This window comes from Lethenteron reissneri, chromosome 28, assembly GCF_015708825.2.
Source record: "Lethenteron reissneri isolate LAM-NWPU_2019-01 chromosome 28, ASM1570882v1, whole genome shotgun sequence".
In the NCBI taxonomy this organism is placed as follows: domain Eukaryota; kingdom Metazoa; phylum Chordata; class Hyperoartia; order Petromyzontiformes; family Petromyzontidae; genus Lethenteron; species Lethenteron reissneri.
The window spans coordinates 11,346,769-11,366,609 of NC_083806.1; the positions used below are offsets into that span (position 1 = coordinate 11,346,769).

Genomic DNA, 19,841 nt, shown 5'->3' on the forward strand with positions numbered 1-19,841 from the left:
CAGAGGGGAGGAGATTTGGCCAAAGTCCGATGTGAGTTGGGAGCTCCGGCCCCTGTGACGAGAGTGAGTTTGCCACGAGACCACCTCCCGGAGAGTCCGGATGACAGCAAATGGACGCATGATAACCGTGTTGTATGCTAAGAAACACACGGCACCCAGTGTTTTTCGTGATTAGTTGCCACCGGAGCCTTTAGCGGGTAAGCTAATATTGCATTCTCTCACCCGTCCGTGTCTATGTCGAGACCCGGCCGCGACTCGTGTGCATTTGAGATGCAATCTTAGCGGTATCCTGGAATCAAGTTAGAGGCTCGTCTTGACCGTGCGTTCCATTGGCATTTCGTGTAACCCGAAATTTCCGATTTAATACAAATCATGAACAGTGTATCCACGACCAGTGTCTTCTGAGTGGGCGTTGTAAGAAGAGTGTTGGGTAGGATGGTGCAGCGTGGCCAAGGCGCGGCAGGCACAGCTGACGGCGTGCCAGTTTAATTCTCCCCAACAGCGAGTGGCCTGTGTGGCCTCGGGGAACCTCTGTAAACGCGAGTTCTTGCCGACTTGCATCGTAGGTTGCACGGTGTTCAGCGAGCGGAGGAGGAGGTGGGAGTGAGTGTGTTTGCGAATTTGGGTGTCGCTGGACCCGCCAAAGGAGTCGCGAAACACTGGAAGTAAAACATACCTACTGAGGATATGCGAGAGAGGGGCAGAGACTTCCATTGTGCACCACCGTGATATGTGTACCACCGTGCGCCACCGCACACCACCGCCACCGTGTACCACCGCCACCGTGTACCACCGCCAATGTGCACTACCACCAACGCAGCAGCATCACCAAAAAAATCAATTCCACATCGGTTTTGACAATTTTACTACGATAAAATGATGGTTTAACATATCTTTACATAGCAATGAGCCATAGTTCAACACCTGACGACAAAACATAGACTGTACAGCAAAAGGATAATAACTTCTAAGACGACACACGCATAAGCGGCTACAACAATCGTGCGTGCGGAATGAGGAGCGAAAAGTTAAAATCACAGCGGCCCAGGTGGCGAGCTCACTCTCCCATCCTGCTTTAAACCCAGGGGCACAGAGTTCGGAACTGAGGTCCGCCGAGTTTCTTGTACACCCCCCCCCCCCCACTCGCGTCGCAGTTTGTGCTCAGTACCGGGCTCCTGTTGAAATATAATAAACTAAAATATTAACAAAAACTAAACATATCACAGCAGCCCGTGTGAGAGTTCCATTACTACAAAAGCAAGAGGCAGAATGGGTTTAACACGCAGGAGGATTTCGCTACCAATATTATCCATAAGAGGTTTTGGGTTAGATCGTGTGCTGCATTAATAACAAATTGGCATGTTTTGTTTCCGTGACAAACCTCACTAATTGGCTGTTTCGGGTGGTGGCGGGTTTAACGACACATTTATATTTACGTGATCTAACCACAAAACCTCTGTTATCGGCAGAATGGTGTTTGACAGATTTCAGATCTGCCTGTAAAACACACCGGATGCAATAGAACTCGTCTTGCATGAAAACTCGAGTCCTATCATGGAAAAGAGGAAGATTAATAATCTAAACTATTAAACTATGTTTTTTTTTTACCAGGTAAGGCCCCACTGAGTTATGTAGCTATTTTCAGAAGCGACCTGGCTATCACAAATGACAGCTCAATGAAGTGGGTTTATCATCTACGTCACCATCGCGTGGAAATTTATAGCAGCAGCCGAATACACTAAACGCGAGACGTTGATTATAAACGTCGAGGGAAAAACCGGAGGACCCGGAGAAAATTACACACGACCACGGGGAGAAAACTCAAACTCCAAATATACAGCAGCTGGCCTCAGGGTCGGGATCGAACCCACGACCTCCTGTATACCAGGCGAGGGAGATAACATTCCTAGCCACCGTGGCGCCCCAAGAATATCTCACGAAACCAGACGAGGGGAGAACTGCGTATAAACGCATCATCTCCAGTGGTTTATTATTACGCAACTGACAAAAAACCGGGACATTTCAGGGGAAAAATAATATCTATAAATGCCCACGGAAGACTTACAGATTTCCCAGGAACGCTACCCCAATAAGAGAACATCCTGGGAAAAAAGAAACTAGGGCAGGTAGCGACGCTGGCGTACACCCCTTGAGCTAATCCACTCAATGGATGAGGCCCCCGCCATCATTCGGTGTGGGCCATGACCAAACTTGAGTGGGTTCCACACATCGTGGATGATAATCCACTCTCCAGATCTCGCCAGGACGTGTATGCCACCCCGATTGCGGAAACACTGCGCTGCTTGCTAAGGTGGGGGGCTGTGGGTTTTACTGGCGAGGCTGAGATATTACAGACCGGGTCTCGATTCGCGTTCTCGCAGATTGTTTGGCAGGCAACAGCCGAGTTTGTCGTTTGTTTTCAGCCATGGTCGGCGGATGGTTGCTTTTTCATTGCTTTCATGGCTTTATTTTGGTGATTTCGAAAAGTGTGTTGGTTTAGCCATGTTTGTTTGTTGTAGTACAGAGTTAGACTGATGGCCTTAATCTAAGCTGTCTTGTGGTTGTTGTTGTTGTTTGACTTGCATCCCACTGAGATTTTTGCACACAGCGTTGGTGTACGGTGTTTTTTCTGCAATATTTTTGCTGTCTTTTCTTGAATTTTCTGTTTGCACTTAGTCACATATTCACTTTAAGATGTTTTTTGTTCATGTTTTTTGTTTGTTGCGGTTGCACCCGATTCAAGAGCTGAATGGCTCACAGGGCTATACCTAATAAATGAACTTGAACTTGAACTAGTACCTTTTCACCACGAAATAAAATGGGCCTTAGATTTTGTCTCCGTCGATGTCTGGACATTTCAAAGTGTCGGTGAGAGTGCAGAGAAGGTCTGTGAAACAACGAGATGGAAAATCTCGTGGGAGCCACCCATCAATATACGCAGAGTTTAGAGCTCAGCTCTCGATCAGTCCAGGGCTGAGCACTGGAAAATACTTCCCCATTCCTTCCTCGCTGTTCGGGGAGGTGGGTGGTGGACGTGGATCTGGGGATTAGGGGTACCACGGAAAATATACCATGAGAAATTAAACCCTGATTCCTTCGAGGAATCAAACCCTGATTCCTTAGAAAAAGTTATTCCCCGTTCTTACCGCACTTATTTTAAAACCAAATAGTTCCAAAATATATTTTCAAAAAGCGGCAAGTAATAAAAATGTGTTTGTTTGACCCACACATTCCCGAATGTTCAACACCTTGAGGAAGCCCTGCGTTTGTAGGTTTGAAAAAACCTTAAGAATTTTTTTTTCATTTCTGGGACAAATCCTATGCATGCAAGTTTGCTCCGTGTGAACCACAGCATGTCCCCAACATACTGTCGGCAGATACTCCGCGTGAAGCATATAGGCAGGAAGGCAGGAAACAGCCAAGCCCAGCATGGCACGGGTTCATCACGTGACACTCCGCTCATCCTCACAGCAGCAGCGGTGGCGGCTGTTGGCTCGGCCATCAACCAAAGACGGAGTTTTTTACGTGACTTTACCGAAAGAACCAAGAAGATGAATCCCTGCAGTCACGAAAGCTTTAAATCGAAATTTAAAGACGGAGTTCACTGCATCGCGCCGCTTTCAGATGCGCTTCTGCGGCCGTCTGGAGCGTTCTTCCTTCCGATATTAGGAAGAAGCTACTAGAGCTATACAATTTTAAATATACATTGAAAACCCATTTCTTTAGAACCGCTTTTTGTGTTTCGTTGTATGTCCTTCTGCAGCACCTCCGATTAGCACGGTTGGCTACGTATGGTGCGAAAGAAGTTCAACACACGTGCATATAATGCCAATAGCATCACCGATCTCCGCCCATCATCTCCCATCCAGCGGCATATGTGGCGTGCAGAGTTTTATTTACTTAAACTTTTTTCCCCACGACTACCTTGATGTCATTCGATTCGTTTAACAGTCGAACCGATAATCAGTGTAATCATACTCGGAAACGCAGCCTAATTTTAACCCGATCGCAATATCAAAGACTCAATATATTGGAGGGATTACTTAACTTGTAGGGATTGCTCAACATCTGTTTGCCGGAGCCGCGCAGACCATTGCGTATCCCGGCGGACATTAACTTCAGAATTTAGGTTCATCATCACACGCAGCTCTCGCGGCTAAGAGGAATCAAAATCCTTGCTCCAAAATTCGGGCCATGCCTCCCTCCCAACTCATTTCAGGACGTGTCAACCTGTCGCCTTGTCCATCCCTCACCGCCACCCCCTGGGGCTTTCTCCCCCATACCCCCCAAACCTCTACTTGGTTGAATGGGCCTCTTCCGGCAAGGTCGGCTGATTGCAAACGGCCGAATTTTCTCCGAGCTTCTTCGCCAGCCGCCGTTGGTAGAAGAGGAGGTGGAAGGGCAGGCCGAGGCTCAGCACCGAGACCGCCAGCAGAAGGCCGTTCACCTGTTTCAAAGACAAAGATCCCCCCTGTAGCCTTGACCGACTGTTGGGGCAAGTGCCGTTATTGAGCAGCACCTACGAAGGCCGTCACTGCGCATGAGGGGGTGGGTGGCCCGCACCACGCCGGGCCGCCTTTGTCTCCCAGAGTGACGATGTTTACACACTGCACGAGGTACAAATTTTAGGTTGAGTAGACCCAGGGGAGGTCCATGACCGGTTCAGGTAATCGTCACTGCCCACTGGTGTTGGCCGTGAGAGCGTATTGAACTCGGACCGCCTGGTTCGCAGCGCAGCGCTCTAACCGCTACACTACCGCTCCGCATAGATACCACGCACACACAGATACACACACAGACACACACGCACCCACAGATACACACAGATACACACACACAGATACACACACACACAGACACACACACACAGATACACACACACAGATACACACAGATGTACACACACACACATGCACACACGCACACACAGATACCACATGCGCACACACACATACCACACACACACAGATACCACACGCACACACACACAGATATCACACACAGATACCACACACACAGATACACACACAGATACCACACACACACAGATACACACACACAGATACACACACACAGATACACACACATAGATACACACACGCACACACAGATACCACACAGACACACACACACAGATACACACACACAGATACCACACACACACACAGATACTACACACACACAGACACGCGCACGTACCCAGAGGGCGCTGTCCTCCAGAGTGTTGTCCACCAGGACGAGGTGCAGCGGGTGTTGCAGCAGCGTCACCAGCGCACTGGTGAGGAACTGCACTCCATTCAGGTACCCAAAGTGCGACTCGGGGAACCTGCACACACAGAGAGAGAAGGCATGTACACACAGAAGGCATGTACACACACACACAGAGAAGGCATCTACCCGCACACACACAGAAGGCATCTACCCGCACACACACAGAAGGCAATGACACACACAGAGAGAAGGCATGTACCCACACACACACACAGAAGGCCTTTACCCACACACACACACAGAAGGCATGTACACACACACACAGAAGGCCTGTACCCACACACACACAGAAGACATGTACCCACACTTCCAGCCAACGCAAATCGTCTCCTGTTGAGTATCAATGCGTTCTGTCGTCACAAACGCCCCCCCCCCCCCACACCTCTGATGAGCACGGTTGGCTAACGTACGGTGCGAAAGAAGTTCGACATCCTGTACGTACAAACGTACAGCCGTCCTTCCACCCCCCGCCCCCTGATGCACTTTCTCAAATGTTCCCGCACGGTATCCATGCCGCAGCCTGCATCCTTCCCCCGACCCTCAAAGGCTTTCACGCGACCTCCCCCCCCAGCGTGGGCTCGTTATTTACTTATCTATCTACAACATTCACGTAGACACCTATAGAAAAGAAAATATATAAACATCTATATTTTTACAGCATTGGAACCTCATTTGCCAGTCGAAAAATATGATAATTGGTTTTTTACCCTTTTATCTGGCAACAAAACTGACACCTTTTTTTTACAAGGAGTCACGTTTGCATAGACCACAATACAGCTTTCCTTAGAGCGCCTTTTGGCGTCATCTGTCCAACACCATGTGAGACTAGGCTCTAAAGAAAGCTGTCTCGGGTGTGGACCGATCAACTTCAAGGACAGTGCATACATTATCAGAGTTGTGTTTTTTGTTTGCATTACGACTGCAGGTATTGTGGTCAATGCAAACATGACTCTTCGTAAAAAAAGGTGTCAGTTTTGTTGCCAGATAAAAGGGTAAAAAAACAATTATCATCTATATTTTTACGCCCGTCACGTTCCATAACCGCGGGGTTCCCCTGAGCGGGCGAGCGGCGGTGGCGTCTTGGCGCCAAAGACTCCGGCGGCGAGAAGGGGGGCCCCCCCGACCCCCCCCCAAACAACCCCCCCTCCATCCGGCGTGCGACTTACACCGCCGTGTAGAGCTCGTTGCACGCCATGGCCACGGCCGCGCGGTCCACTGTGTGCAGGATGAACGTGGCGATCTGAAACCCACGCGAGAGGACGCGGTCACGGTGGCGGGCGAGGCCTCACAAATCCACGAGGACACTTGAGAACAACACAATCGTGATGCCAAGTCGCATCGAAAACCCGTCCGGATTCGTGCGTCGTAAATCGATCCACGGTGGCATTGTGCGAACGTCGTGAATGTCTTTGCTATCATTCGCGTTGTGCCCATGCCGCCGGGCAGGCGTTGCGGTGAGGCCAGCTGCGGGTGAGACCTGCAGGTGAAGGTTGGGCACCAGGCTCGTGATGCCGAACGCCAGCAGCAGCACGCTGGTCGTGAAGAACACGCACATCGCCCTGCGCACCTTGGTGATCTTCCTCGACAGATCACGCTCCTCCTCGCTGCAACGACACCGTTACCGCCTCCGTTAGCGCTCCGTCCGCGTGGCACGGGGACGGTGGCACTGGGGGGGTGACACTGGGGGGTGACGCTGGGGCGGTGACACTGGGGGGGTGACACTGGGAGGTGACACGGGGACGGTGACACTGGGGGGTGACACTAGGGGGTGACACTGGGGGGTGACACTGAGCGGTGACACTGGGCGATGGCACGGGGCAGTGACACTGGGGGGTGACGCTGGGGGGTGACAATGGGGGGTGACACTGGGGGGGGTGACACTGGGGGGGGTGACACTGGGGGGGGGGTGACGCTGGTGGGTGACACTGGGGGGGGTGACACTGGGGGGATGACGCTGGGGGGGTGACACTGGGGGGTGACACTGGGGGGGGGTGACAATGGGGGGTGACGCTGGTGGGTGACACTGGGGGGGGGTGACACTGGGGGGGTGACACTGGGGCGGTGACACTGGGGGGGTGACACTGGGGGGGGTGACACTGGGGGGTGACACTGGGGGGGTGACGCTGGACGGTGACACTGGGGGGTGACACTGGGGGGGTGACACGCGGCGGTGACACTGGGGGGGTGACACTGGGGGGTGACACTGGGGGCGAACCGACCCTACCTTTGAGCGACGGCCGGGTCGGCCCTGGCGGCGGCCGTCTCCCGCATGAGCAGGTGACCCAGCAGGGGGCACACGAGCAGACACAGCGGCTGCAGCAGCCCAAACACCGTCACGTACAGCTCCGTGTCTGCGAGCGGCCACGACGCACCACAAGACAAAAATCCCCATCAGTATAGCCTTCAACGGACTGCCAGGGCAAGTGCAGTTAGCGAGCACCTATTACCTTACTACTATTATTTTTATTTGACCAAGTAAGGCCCATTGAGCTATATGGCTCTTTTTCAGAAGCGACCTGGTTTTCGCAATATTATCTGTAAGAGGTTTTTGGGTTAGATCGCGTCAATATAAATGTGCCGTGAAACCGGTGTGCTGTATTTGGAACGAATTGGCATGTTTTGATTCCGTGACAAATCTTACTAACCGGCTGTATCGAGCGGTGGCGGGTTTAACAACACATTTAATCTTGATTTGAAGCTTTCGTGACGGCAGGAATCCATACTCTTTGGTTCTTTCGGTAAAGTCACGTACACATTTATATTTTCGCAATCTAAACTAAAACCTCTATTATAGGCAGAATGGGGTTTGACAGATTTCAGATCTGCCAAAACCCAACTCGTCCTGCACGAAAACCCGAGCCATATCATGGAAAGAGGAAAAATAATAATAATAAACTAAACTATTAAACTATGTTTTATTTAATTTTTTAGCAGGTATGGCCCCACTGAGCGATGTCGCTCTCTTTCCGTTTCTGATTAAAACCGTTTCTGATTTCAGAAGCGACCTGGCCATCACTAATGACAGCTCAACGAAGTGGGCTTATCATCATCGTCATCGTCACGTGCACATTTATAGCAGCCAAATGCTCTGAATGGGTGACGTTGATTCTAAATGTGGAGGGGAAAACCCAGAAGACCAACCATCACGGGGGGAGAGACACACAAACTACAAATATACAGCAGTAGGTATTGTTAGGTTTGGGCTCGAACCCACGACCTCCTGCACACCAGGCGAGGTAGTTAACATCTCCTATCCACCGTGATGATGATGAGAGACACGCAAACTCCAAATATACAGCAGCAGCAGCAGGCGTCAGGGTCGGGGTAGAACCCACGACCTCCTGCACACCAGGCGAGGTAGTTAACATCTCCTAGCCACCTCGGCACGAATTTCTCAGACTTCGCTGCCTCAAGAAAACACTCCCGCTGGTTTTGTTTTTGTATCGTTTCTTGTAACTTGCTGACCCGCCCTTACAGGACATCTGTGAAAAGAGCTTCATAGCTCATCGGATTTCTCCTGCAATCTAGATAAAGATTCTGATTCTGGAGAGGGGGGGGAGTTAATATTCCTATGATATAAGAAGTGTATTGGGTCCCACGAATGCATTGCTTGTGGATTTTTTCCCGAAATGCAACGTGCCAGCAACGTATTGTCATTTTTATTTCAGTAAAAATGAGTTTATTCGGAAGTAATAAACTCATTCATCTCAACCGCGGTTGAGACATATTTGTCACCGATGTTGGCCGTGAGCGCTAATCGAACTCGGGGGGCCGCCGACTTTGTAGGGCAGTAGCGCTAACCGCTGCACCACCGCTCCCGGCACGCTCGGAGTCACGCGGCTCTCTCACCCGCGGGTCCTCCGGGCAGGAGGCTGCCCAGTGAGCCCAGGTAGAAGGTCAGGTGGAGCTGGGTCACGGCCATCGTGACCATGCTCCACAGCATCACGGGGGTGAAGATGCTCCTCATGAACGCCAGGATGCCTGCGGACGCACGACAAAGACAAAGATCCCCTGTGGAGCCTTACAACAGACTGTTGGGGCGAGCGCTGTTAGCGAGCAGCACCTATGAAGGCCGCCACGGCACACGAGGGGGTGGGTGGCCAGCACCACGCCCGGCCGCCTTTGTCTCCCAAGTGGCGATGTTTACCACACACCGCACCGGGTACTCATTTGAGGCTGAGTCGACGTAGGGGAGGCCCAGGACCGGTTTAGACAATCGTCACCGGTGTTGGCCGTGAACGGGAATTGTACTCGGGTGGCCGGGTTCATAGCTACATGTACACAAGGCCTGGGCACGTGTACATGTAGCTTCTGAAAGAGAGCCACGTAGCCCAGTTGAAGTTGGTAAAAGAAAAAGAAAAACGTTTAGAGAGAATCACCCCTGCCAGAGGAATGAGGAATTTCCACCACCGGCTCCGGGGAAAGGGGGGTGTCAGGGGGTGTCGGGGGGAGGGGTGTTGGCTGTTAAACTGGAGATCACTTTGACTGAATAAAAAATAAGTTTTGATATCTTCGTGAACGCGACAATGATTCGCGAGCGAGCGACGTACGCTCGGTGGAGGCTCGGTCAGCGGGCTGCAGCAGGGAGTGCTGCTCGCGGAGGTCGGGCCGCAGGCGGTAGCCCATGGCGGCCATCTGAGCGTAGAACTCCTTGCCCTGCGTGCCGCGCTGCGAGCCGCGGAAACTCAGCTTCAGTCGGATGCTGCACGCGGGGGCAGCACGCGCACACACGGGTACAAAACAAAGACAAAGATCCCCCGTGTATTAATTCTAGATTTGAAGCTTTCGTGAATGCAAGGATTCATACTCTTAGTTCTTTCGGTAAAGTCACGCTGTTAACACAAGCTTCCGTCTTCACACCTGAAGACGGAAGCTTGTGTTGCCTCCGAAACGTCGTGATTTTTATTGTTTTATTTTTATTAATTTTAATTTCATTTTTTACCTACGTGGCTTTACCGAAAGAACTAAGAGTATATCCCCCGTGTAGCCTGTAACAGACTGCAGGGGCAAGTGCTGTTAGCGAGTAGCACCTATGAAGGCCGGCACGGCACACGAGGGGGGAGGTGGGTGGCCAGCACCACGGATGGCTGCCTTTGTCAGCAGCGTCCTGCTACATTTAAAACTCACTCGAGCGAGGGGGCAACACTCTATCCCCGTACCAATGGAAACAGGTGGCGATTAGTCCGCTCGCTGGACGGGGAAGCCAGGGGTTCGGCTCCACCTCGATGAACCACGGGGACATTCACGCGGTGATCCACCAACCCTCGCTGCCTCCGCAGCGCCGGATTACAGGCCATTTGCGTGGCGCAGCGCAACCGCCGGCCACCGTTTGTTATTGTTGTTGTTGTTGCTATTTGTTGTTGACGATGGACGCGGGTCTACTCACGAGTGGTTCATGTGCGCGGGGCCCGTCATGGCTTCCTCGGGCCAGCCGAACATGGCGTTGAGGAAGATGACCACGGCCAGCAGGGCCCAGCCCAGGCAGATGTAGATGAAGGGGACTCCGGCCTCGTACATCACCTGCGGCGCGAGCAACACGGACGACTCTCGTCACCCTCTTTGACGTGCCGAGAGGCACAGCGGCACCTCCACGCACGGCGGTCGCCTGCGACAAACCCAAGGCTCAACGGAACTGGTCCATCGTTCTGGAGCGTGACCCTCCTGGAAAGAATGCGTCTTCGGCCGGGCCATCGGACAAAGACGGCGGTCGCCGCATCGCGCGGCGCTTTCCGTTGCGCTTTTGCGGCCGTCTGGAACGCGCTCTTCCTTCCGATATTAGGAAGGCACTGGAGCTATGCACTTTTAAATCATCATCGTCCAGATTGACAAATTCATTTTTTTGCAACTGCTTTTTGTGTGTTAGTTTGTTCTCCTTCCCCCACACGTCCGATGAGCGCGGCTGGCTAGGTAGGGTGCGAAATAAGTTCAGCATACAGTAGATGCTTCCATGCGCAGTGACCGGGACAACCGTGGGATCGGAACCGCGAACCTCTGCGACAAGCGCGCGGACGTGCCACCGACATGGCCGGCGTGCCACCCACCACGTTACGAGATCTCAGGTGACTGTGTGTGTGTGTGAGGTGAGCTGTGTGTGTGCGAGGTGAGCTGTGTGTGACTGTGTGTGTGACTGTGTGACTGTGTGTGTGTGTGATTGTGTGTGTGTGACTGTGTGTGTGTGCCGGGTAAGGTCCTGGCAAGGATTATTCAACATCGCCTTGCTAGGCACGCTGAGGAGGGGCTTGCGGAGCCCCAATGCGGTTTCAGGAAAGGGCGGTCCTGCACAGATGCCATATTTTCTGTCCGTCTGCTACAGCAGAGGTGTAGGGAATTCCAAAAAGACCTACATCTCTGCTTTATTGACCTGGTCAAGGCCTATGATACCATCAGTAGGACTGGACTCTGGGTTGTTCTTCGTGCTTTCGGAGTCCCTGACCCTCTGCTCACGATCATTAAGGACCTTCATGATGGTGAGCGGGCCCGGGTAAAACTACGTGGCCGGGAGTCGGAGCCTTTCCCTGTACACCTTGGGGTGCGACAGGGATGTCCTCTGGCTCCCACATTATTTAACATCTATTTTGACCGCGTAGTTCGTGAAGCCTTCAATAGCTGTACCGGGGGAATTTCCGTTTGGTACAGATATAATGGGAGGCTGATCGACGCCCGGGTGCGATCAAGGGATGGCTCCCTATTGGTCAACCACGTTATGTATGCCGATGATTTGGTAATAGCTGCTCATTCAGAAGAGGAGTTGGAGGCGCTGCTGCTGAGACTGGAGCGTGCCACTAAGAGGTGGGGCCTTACCATCAGCCCCACCAAAACCAAGCACCTGCCTGGGTATTTTGTACCATCGGACACTCCACCCCCACAACTCCCAATTGGTGATGGGGCAGTTGTGGAGAGAGTGGAGAGTTTCCCATACCTGGGCAGTGTGCTTATGACCGGCTCCAGTCTATCAGCAGAGGTCTCACTCCGAATCAGTCGAGCGGCAATATCTTTTCATCGGTTGCGTAACGCTGTGTGGAAGCTACCTGGTCTGTCGCTCCGCACGAAGCTTCAGGTCTTCTCGGCCACGGTCATTCCCTCCCTTCTCTACGCTTGCGAGACGTGGACCCCCCTGGTGGAGCATCTTCGCCGGTTGGAAACATTTAGGCTGGCCTGCCTACGATCCATCCTGGGTTTAACCAGGCTGGATTGTGTGAGGAGCTCACAAATCCTTGAAAGATCTGGGCAAAGTCCCATCAGTGAGCTCCTCCGGCAGGCAAGGCTGCGTTGGCTGGGTCATGTAGCCCGCATGCCCAGCCACCGCATGCCTAAACAGCTTTTGTTCGGCCGGATCGAGGGGGCTAGACGGGCGCGGCACGGGCTGGAGAAGAGATGGAGTGATGTGGTACAGGAGGACGTGGAGCTGAGTGGACTTGCCGATGACTGGTACCAGCGGTGTCAAGATCGGCCTCAGTGGAGGAGGCTCGTGAAGGACGCTACTGGGCAGTTGGAGGCAGTCGCCCTCCAACAACAACGGAGGGCGGAGGAGCGACGCTCACAACAACGAGCGGAGCGCCGGGTGGCTAAAGCACAGCAAGTTGGCACAGTAGGGGGCACAGGTGGTGCATCAGCCAGTCATCTCGGTCATCTCGGTCAGTCGACCAGTGGCACCTGGGTCTGCCCCGTGACCTCCTGCCAGCGGGCTTTCGACACTTCACGTGGCCTCAAGGTGCACTTGGCCTGGCACAAGCATCGTGGTGACGTCACCGCCACTTAGTGGCGAATGGCGGTTGTTGTTGTTGTTGTGTGTTACTGTGTGTGTGACTGTGTGTGTGGGGAGCGGTAGTGTAGCGGTTAGCGCGCTGCGCTATGAACCTGGCGACCCGCGTTCGATTCCCGCTCACGGCTAACACCAGTGACGATTATCTGAACCGGTCCTGGGCCTCCCCTAGGTCGACTCAGCCTTAAATGAGTACCTGGTGCGGTGTGTAAACATCGCCACTGGGGAGACAAAGGCGGTTGGGCGTGGTGCTGGCCACCCACCCCCTCGTGTACCGTTCCGGCCTTCATAGGTGCTCGCTAACAGCACTTGCCCCTACAGTCTGTAGGCTATACGGGGGATCTTTGTCTTTGTGACTGTGTGTGTGACTGTGTGTGACTGTGTGTGTGTGTGACTGTGTGTGTGTGTGACTATGTGTGTGTGCTCGTGTCGCCAGGTGTGCCACCCACCTTGAGGATGGTCATGGTGAAGGCTGCCGAGCAGAAGGAACCCAGCAGCAGGGCGGAGAACACGTTGGATATCGTCTGGAACATTTCAGCAAGCTGGGGAGGAGGCACACGGTCACACACACACACACGGCCACACACACACAAGGTCACACACACACACGGCCACACACAGTCACACACACACAGTCACACACACACGGTCACACACACACACAGTCACACAAAAATACAAATATGCTCCGTATAGCCTGACTGTTGGGGCAAGCAGGGAATCGAACTCGGGTCGCCGGGTTCGTAGCGCAGCATGCTACCCGCTACACTCCCGTACACACACGGGTACACGCACAAACATATGGATACACACACACGGGTACACACGGGTACACACACGGGTAGACACGCTATGATTTGTGATGGCCAGGTCGCGTCTGTAAAAAATAACTCGATAGCTACTCGGTTAAATACCAAATAACGTGTTGAGTTTGTAGTTTTACAGTTTAGAGGCGACGGATACGAGAAAGGACGGAGGACTCCATCGGGGACGTGAGTGCGGCTCGAGGCGACGGTAATCGCGTCGCGAAGTTCACAAAGCGACGGCGCACCGTGACCCCCAAGTCAGCCGATTCTCAAGTTCCCAAATCCTCTCCCCCGCCCCATCGACGTGACGGGCCGCGGACGCGCACGACGCACGACGCAGCCACAACGATCGCCCGCTCACCATCTGGCCCGAGACGTTGATGCACATCCCTCCGAATCCGTTGAGCGACACGGCGACGAACACGAGCGTGGAGAGACCTGCACGCACGCACGCACACACACACGCACACACACACGCACACACACACACGCACGCACACACACACACGCACGCACGCACACACGCACGCACGCACACACGCACACACACACACACCGACGTCACCGCACGCCCCGCTGGTCCGTGCCCGTCGCGCGCGTGCAGTCATCGCCGTCGCGCGCCATCGTCCGTCGTGAGTTGGCCGAATTGCCTCTGGAAGCGAGCCGCGTGGCTCAGAGCGCGTGGTCTCGGCGGGGCGGCGAGCCCGCTCTCCGCCCCGCTTCCAAGCCGGATCTCTGGGACTGAGGTCCCGTGGATGTTCTGGTTGTTGTTGTTGTTTGTTGTGGTTGTTTGTTGTGCTTGAGCACCACTGCCAACGCAGAAGCGGCAGCGGCGGCGGCGGTGGCGACGCCGCCAAATAATTTGTTCGTGAAAAAATAATCGAGCGGGGACTTGGCCGACTGGAGAAGAATAATCGATCAGACGGTTCCCCGAATCCGGGCCCCCCCAGCATGAAAAGCGATCATTTTGAACAACACAGCAGCTTCAGCTAATTCAATACCTCTGGAAAAAAACTAAATTGAATTTACAACGGGATATTTTTAAAATCCCAAACTTGTTGCGTTTCGGGAGGTATGGAGGAGTTTGCGTGAGTCGGGGCGGTGAGCGTCACTCACTGCCCGGGTTGGCCGCCGTGTAGGAGAAGAAGATGCAGGAGAGGCAGAACGCAGCGCTGAGGAGAAACAGACAAACAAACTACTTGTTATTTGACCAGGCAAGGCCCACTTACATGCATGTTGAACTTCTCTCGCGCCGTATGTAGGCAACCGCGCTAATTGTAGATGCGTGGGAACGACAACAGACTAAACACAAAAGGCAGTTCTAAAGAAATCAGTTTATCAATCTAGATTAGAATTTTTAAAAGTGCATCGCTGCAGTGGCTTCCTAATATCTGGAGGAAGAGCGTTCCAGACGGACGCAGAAGCGCATCTGAAAAGCAAGCGATGTGGTGACCACCGCCTTCATCCAATGGCGAGCAAAAAGCCGCTGCGAGGATGACGGGAGTCTGCGTGATGGTTTATGCTGTGCAGCTCTTTTTCAGAAGCAACCTGGCCACAACGAAGTGGCTTGTCACGTGGGAATGTGTAGTAGCAGCCAAATACTCTAAACGCGTGGTGACGTTGATTCTAAATGTGGGCGGGAAAACCCGGGAGGGCTCTGAGAAAAATCCACGCGACTACGGGGAGAGAGAGAGAGACGCAAACTCCAAATATACAGCAGCAGCAGCAGGCGTCAGGCTCGGGATCGAACCCACGACCTCCTGCACACCAGGCGAGGTAGTCAACATCTTCTAGCCACCGTGATGATGATGATGAGAGAGAGACACGCAAACTCAAAATATACAGCAGCAGGCGTCAGGGTCGGGATCGAACCCACGACCTCCTGCATACCAGGCGAGGTAGTCAACATCTCCTAGCCACCCCTCCGTGAGCCCACACAATTCTCGGCACCGTCGCTAGCAGAACGAACCGAACGATACCCAAGCGCGGCTGTTATCGCCACCGCCTACTCCCCTGACCTCTCTGCATACCACCGCTACGCACCGGGCTGAACACCACCACCGCCAATCCACTGGAAATCAGATTTCCAATTAAATTTGTGCTCTACACCCTCCCTGCCTTCTCCCTACCCAACCCTCCCCCTCCGTTCTACCGACAACCAATATCTTGACAACCAATATCTTGACAACGGAATGTTTCGTCAACAGAGCATGCCTCCTATTTTTTGTTTTTGCAACAACATGTACATACGTGCGTACACAAACACAGCTGCCCAGGGGAGGAGAGCCTTTCGTGATTCAGAACCCGACTCAGATGCACTCGAGGTGTCCCCAAAGTGAGCGCCTTTCCATTATATATCAACGTACGCGTGTGTACGTCGATCTTCTGTCGCGCTGCACGTAGCCAGCCAACGGGAAATATTTAGGCATTAGAAATTTGCACGGGCTGTGTTACGCGACGATTAAGTACTGGGACCGCCGCTTTGTTAACCCACTGCCGCTGTCGTAGGCACCTCAGAGACGGTGGCTAGGAGATGTTGACTACCTCGCCTGGTGTGCAGGAGGTCGTGGGTTCGATCCCGAGCCTGACGCCTGCTGCTGCTGTATATTTCTCCTGCGGTCTAAATAAATATTCTGATTCAGTCACTGCCCTTTTCTTGTTGTTGTTGTTGTTGTGTTAGTTTGTTGTCCTTCCCCCGCACCTCCCATTATCGCGCTTGGCTACGTACGGTGCGAAAGAAGTTCAACGTACAGCACACACACACACGCCCCGACCTCGCTTCTATAACTCCCACGGGTTTTGAGGTTGCGACGCCACGCGTTGTTCGGCACGGTGTCCGACGTTTCGCTCCACGCGCCCGAGAGTTCCTACACGGTGGGCAGCCGGGGGAGGGGAAGTGGTTTTGTTGAACTTGCTCGCTCTGACGGCTGCACTCCACGCCGAAACCAAACTTGGACGGTGACGGCAGGAAACGAGTGGCCTCGACTCTGTTTCAAATATCGCCACGGTGTCGCCAACAACCGCCGTGATCCGGTGGAGGCCTTCCCTGCCTACCTGGCTGCCCAGCGGGTGCCGTACCTGGCCATCTGGCTACTCGGTAGAGGCCTTACCTGGCTACCTTGCTGCCAAGTGGATGCGGTACCTGGCTATCCAGCGATGGCCGTACCTCACTACCCACTGGATGCCGTGCTTGGCTACCCGGCGGAGGCTGTACCCGGCTACCTGGATACCCGGCGGGTGCCGTACCTGGCTATCCAGCGAAGGCCGTACCTGACTACCCACTGGATGCCGTGCTTGGCTACCCGGCGGGAGCCGTACCTGCCGATCTGGCGGAGGCGGCGAGCCCCGTAGCGGTCCATGAGCACCCCCAGGGGCAGCACGGTGGCTGCCTGCACGAAGGCGCCCACGGTGAAGGCGACATGCAGCCGCGTCTCCTGCCTGGGGCACGACGCGTAGCCGCCCGCCTCCCGCAACGCCACCACGCCGGAGACGTTGTCCGGCAGATCGGAGGGTCCGGCGGTGGCGTTCAGCCCCTCTGCGTGCAGAGAGGGGAAGGGGGGGGGGGGTGAGGGCGAACGCGATATCAATTGTCACGACATGGGGTGCCGTGTGATTTGTTTTTTTATGGTGCGACGGTTTATCGCGATTTGAGATTTTTTTACGTTTCACGAGGACATAAACCATTCCCAATTGAAACGAGCGGCGCTAATCACGCATGCGACGACAGCTTTAAAACAACGGACGGCGTCTATGTATTATTGTTAGTTAGTATCGTGAACCTCTTCACAAGTAGGTGAGCGCGCCACCTCTTGCACGCCCACGCGGGGTGGTCATTCACATCTCACCACCTCGGCGCCCACCTCGATGTTGTCCAGATTCGAATGCCCAAGACACATTCGCACCTCCGATGAGCAATCTTGGCTACGTACGGTGCGAAAAGAAGTCCATGCATTCAACGCACATACCACTAGGGCCATGTCACCCATCCCGTGGAAGTTTGACACCGAAAGTAAGGTTCAGGCTCAGGATGAGGTGAAATATGTATCACCGCGTGGGCTTCCACCGATTAAAAACAAACTTCTGTAGATCTGCTTCTTGTTGCTGTGCTGAGCTCGTTGCGCTAAGCCACGGTCAGCGCGGTTGGCTCACGCACGGCCTCGAAAGAAGACGTTGAACTTGCGTGCAGATGTGCGCTGCTCTCTCTCTCTCGCTCTCTCTCTTTTTTTACGATCAGTGGAAACAAGAAGATGCTCGGTGTATTCGGCACTTTGCTTCGTTCATCATTTCGTAATTTAAAAAAAAATTACATTTACAATTTTAAACTCTGCTTTATGTAAAGCCCCACCTCTCGCTCAGCTCTCTCGCTCGCTCTCTCGCTCTCTCGCTCTCTCACCGTCCTGGCTGGGCGCAGAGTCCCGAGAAGACGCCCTCGGCCATGAGGACGGGCAGCAGGGAGCTCCATCCCAGCAGCGCCCCCGAGGTGACGAGGCTTTCCAGCAGCGCCGTGCTGGCCAGCCACCAGCGCCGCGCCAGCGACCAGCCCTTGCCAGCGCCGCGCATGTCTGCAAAGTCGCCTGCCACAGCCGCAGGCAAGCCACCACCATCGGGATCCAGTTCAAACCGAACTACTAAAAACACGTTTTTATTTTCTTGGTTCTTTCGGTAAAGTGACGTAGAATTGAAATAATAAAATAATAAAAAATAAAACATAATAAGATAATTCTCACGATGTTTCGGTCACAACGCAAGCAGCCGTCCTCAGGTGGAGAGCAGGTCTGTCGAGTAGACAGAGTCTGAGTCTCATTCTTCCATTCTACGTGACTTTACCGAAAGAACCAAGAAGATGAATCCCTGCAGTCACGAAAGCTTTAAATCGAAATGTTTTTATTTTTAACCAGGTTAGGTCCCACCTGAGCTATGTAGCTTATTTTGTTGTTGTAGAAGCGATCTGGCTATCACAATAATAGCTCAACGGGAATGGCTTCTCATCATCATCATCACGTGGACAGTGGTAGCAGCAGCCAAAACACGTTCCTTCGGAGTGGGCAGGTAGGGAACTTGGTTGGACAGCGCATTCGTGCACGACAGACAAATATGCACGACAGACAGACAAATAATCCCTGGTGGGCAGTGTGGAACCTGTTATTCCTACATGTATAATTCTAAACGCGTGATGTTGATTCTAAAATGTGGAGGGGAAAAAAAAACAGGAGGTCGTGGGTTCGAAACCGACCCTGAAGCCTGCTGTGTATTTTGAGTCTGCGTCTCTCTCTCTCATCATCACCACGGTGGCTAGAAAATGTTGACTACCTCGCCTGGTGTGCAGGAGGTCGTGGGTTCGGTCCCGACCCTGACGCCTGCTGCTGCTGTATATTTTGAGTTTGAGTGTCTCTCTCTCGCCGTGGTCGCGTGGATGTTTCTCAGAGCCCTCCCGGTTTTCCTCCTCCACGTTGAGAAACCGGCACCACGCGTTTCGGCTATGTGGCTCAAATATGTGTAACGGGTTCCGGAGACATTTGTAGATGTAACTACATATGCAATCGAAACGTCGTGAGAATTTAATAGTTGTATTTTTATTATTTTATTATTTCCCTTTTACGTGACTTTACCGAAAGAACCAAGAAGATGAATCCCTGCAAGTCACGAAAGCTTTAAATCGAAATTTAACGTCTGCGTTGTCTTTGAAACTGATTGGCCTACACCAGCGATGATAACAACAACAACCATCGCCAACAACAACAACAACCAACAACCAAAACGACAACCAACAGAATATTTTGATTTGAAGCTTTGGTTCTTTCGGAGTGGCGGCCAAAGAATGCCACGCGTCGTTCCGTTGGGGCCTCCGTCCCCCTGGGGGAGACTGGAGCGAAAGTTCTCAGGCGGATCAGAACGTCGCAGGAACGTTTGAGGAGGTCGCCGCGGGTTCCAATGGATGGCGGGGTATGAGAGGAACTTCGCGATGACAACCTGAAGGATCTCCTCGTTTTAATCGATTGCTG

General features: G+C 53.1%; 1 pseudogene; it reads right to left on the reverse strand.

Moving 5' to 3' along the window:
- Positions 1-848: 848 nt before the first annotated feature.
- On the reverse strand, positions 849-18,413 carry LOC133348987 (large neutral amino acids transporter small subunit 4-like; annotated as a pseudogene).
- Positions 18,414-19,841: the final 1,428 nt, after the last annotated feature.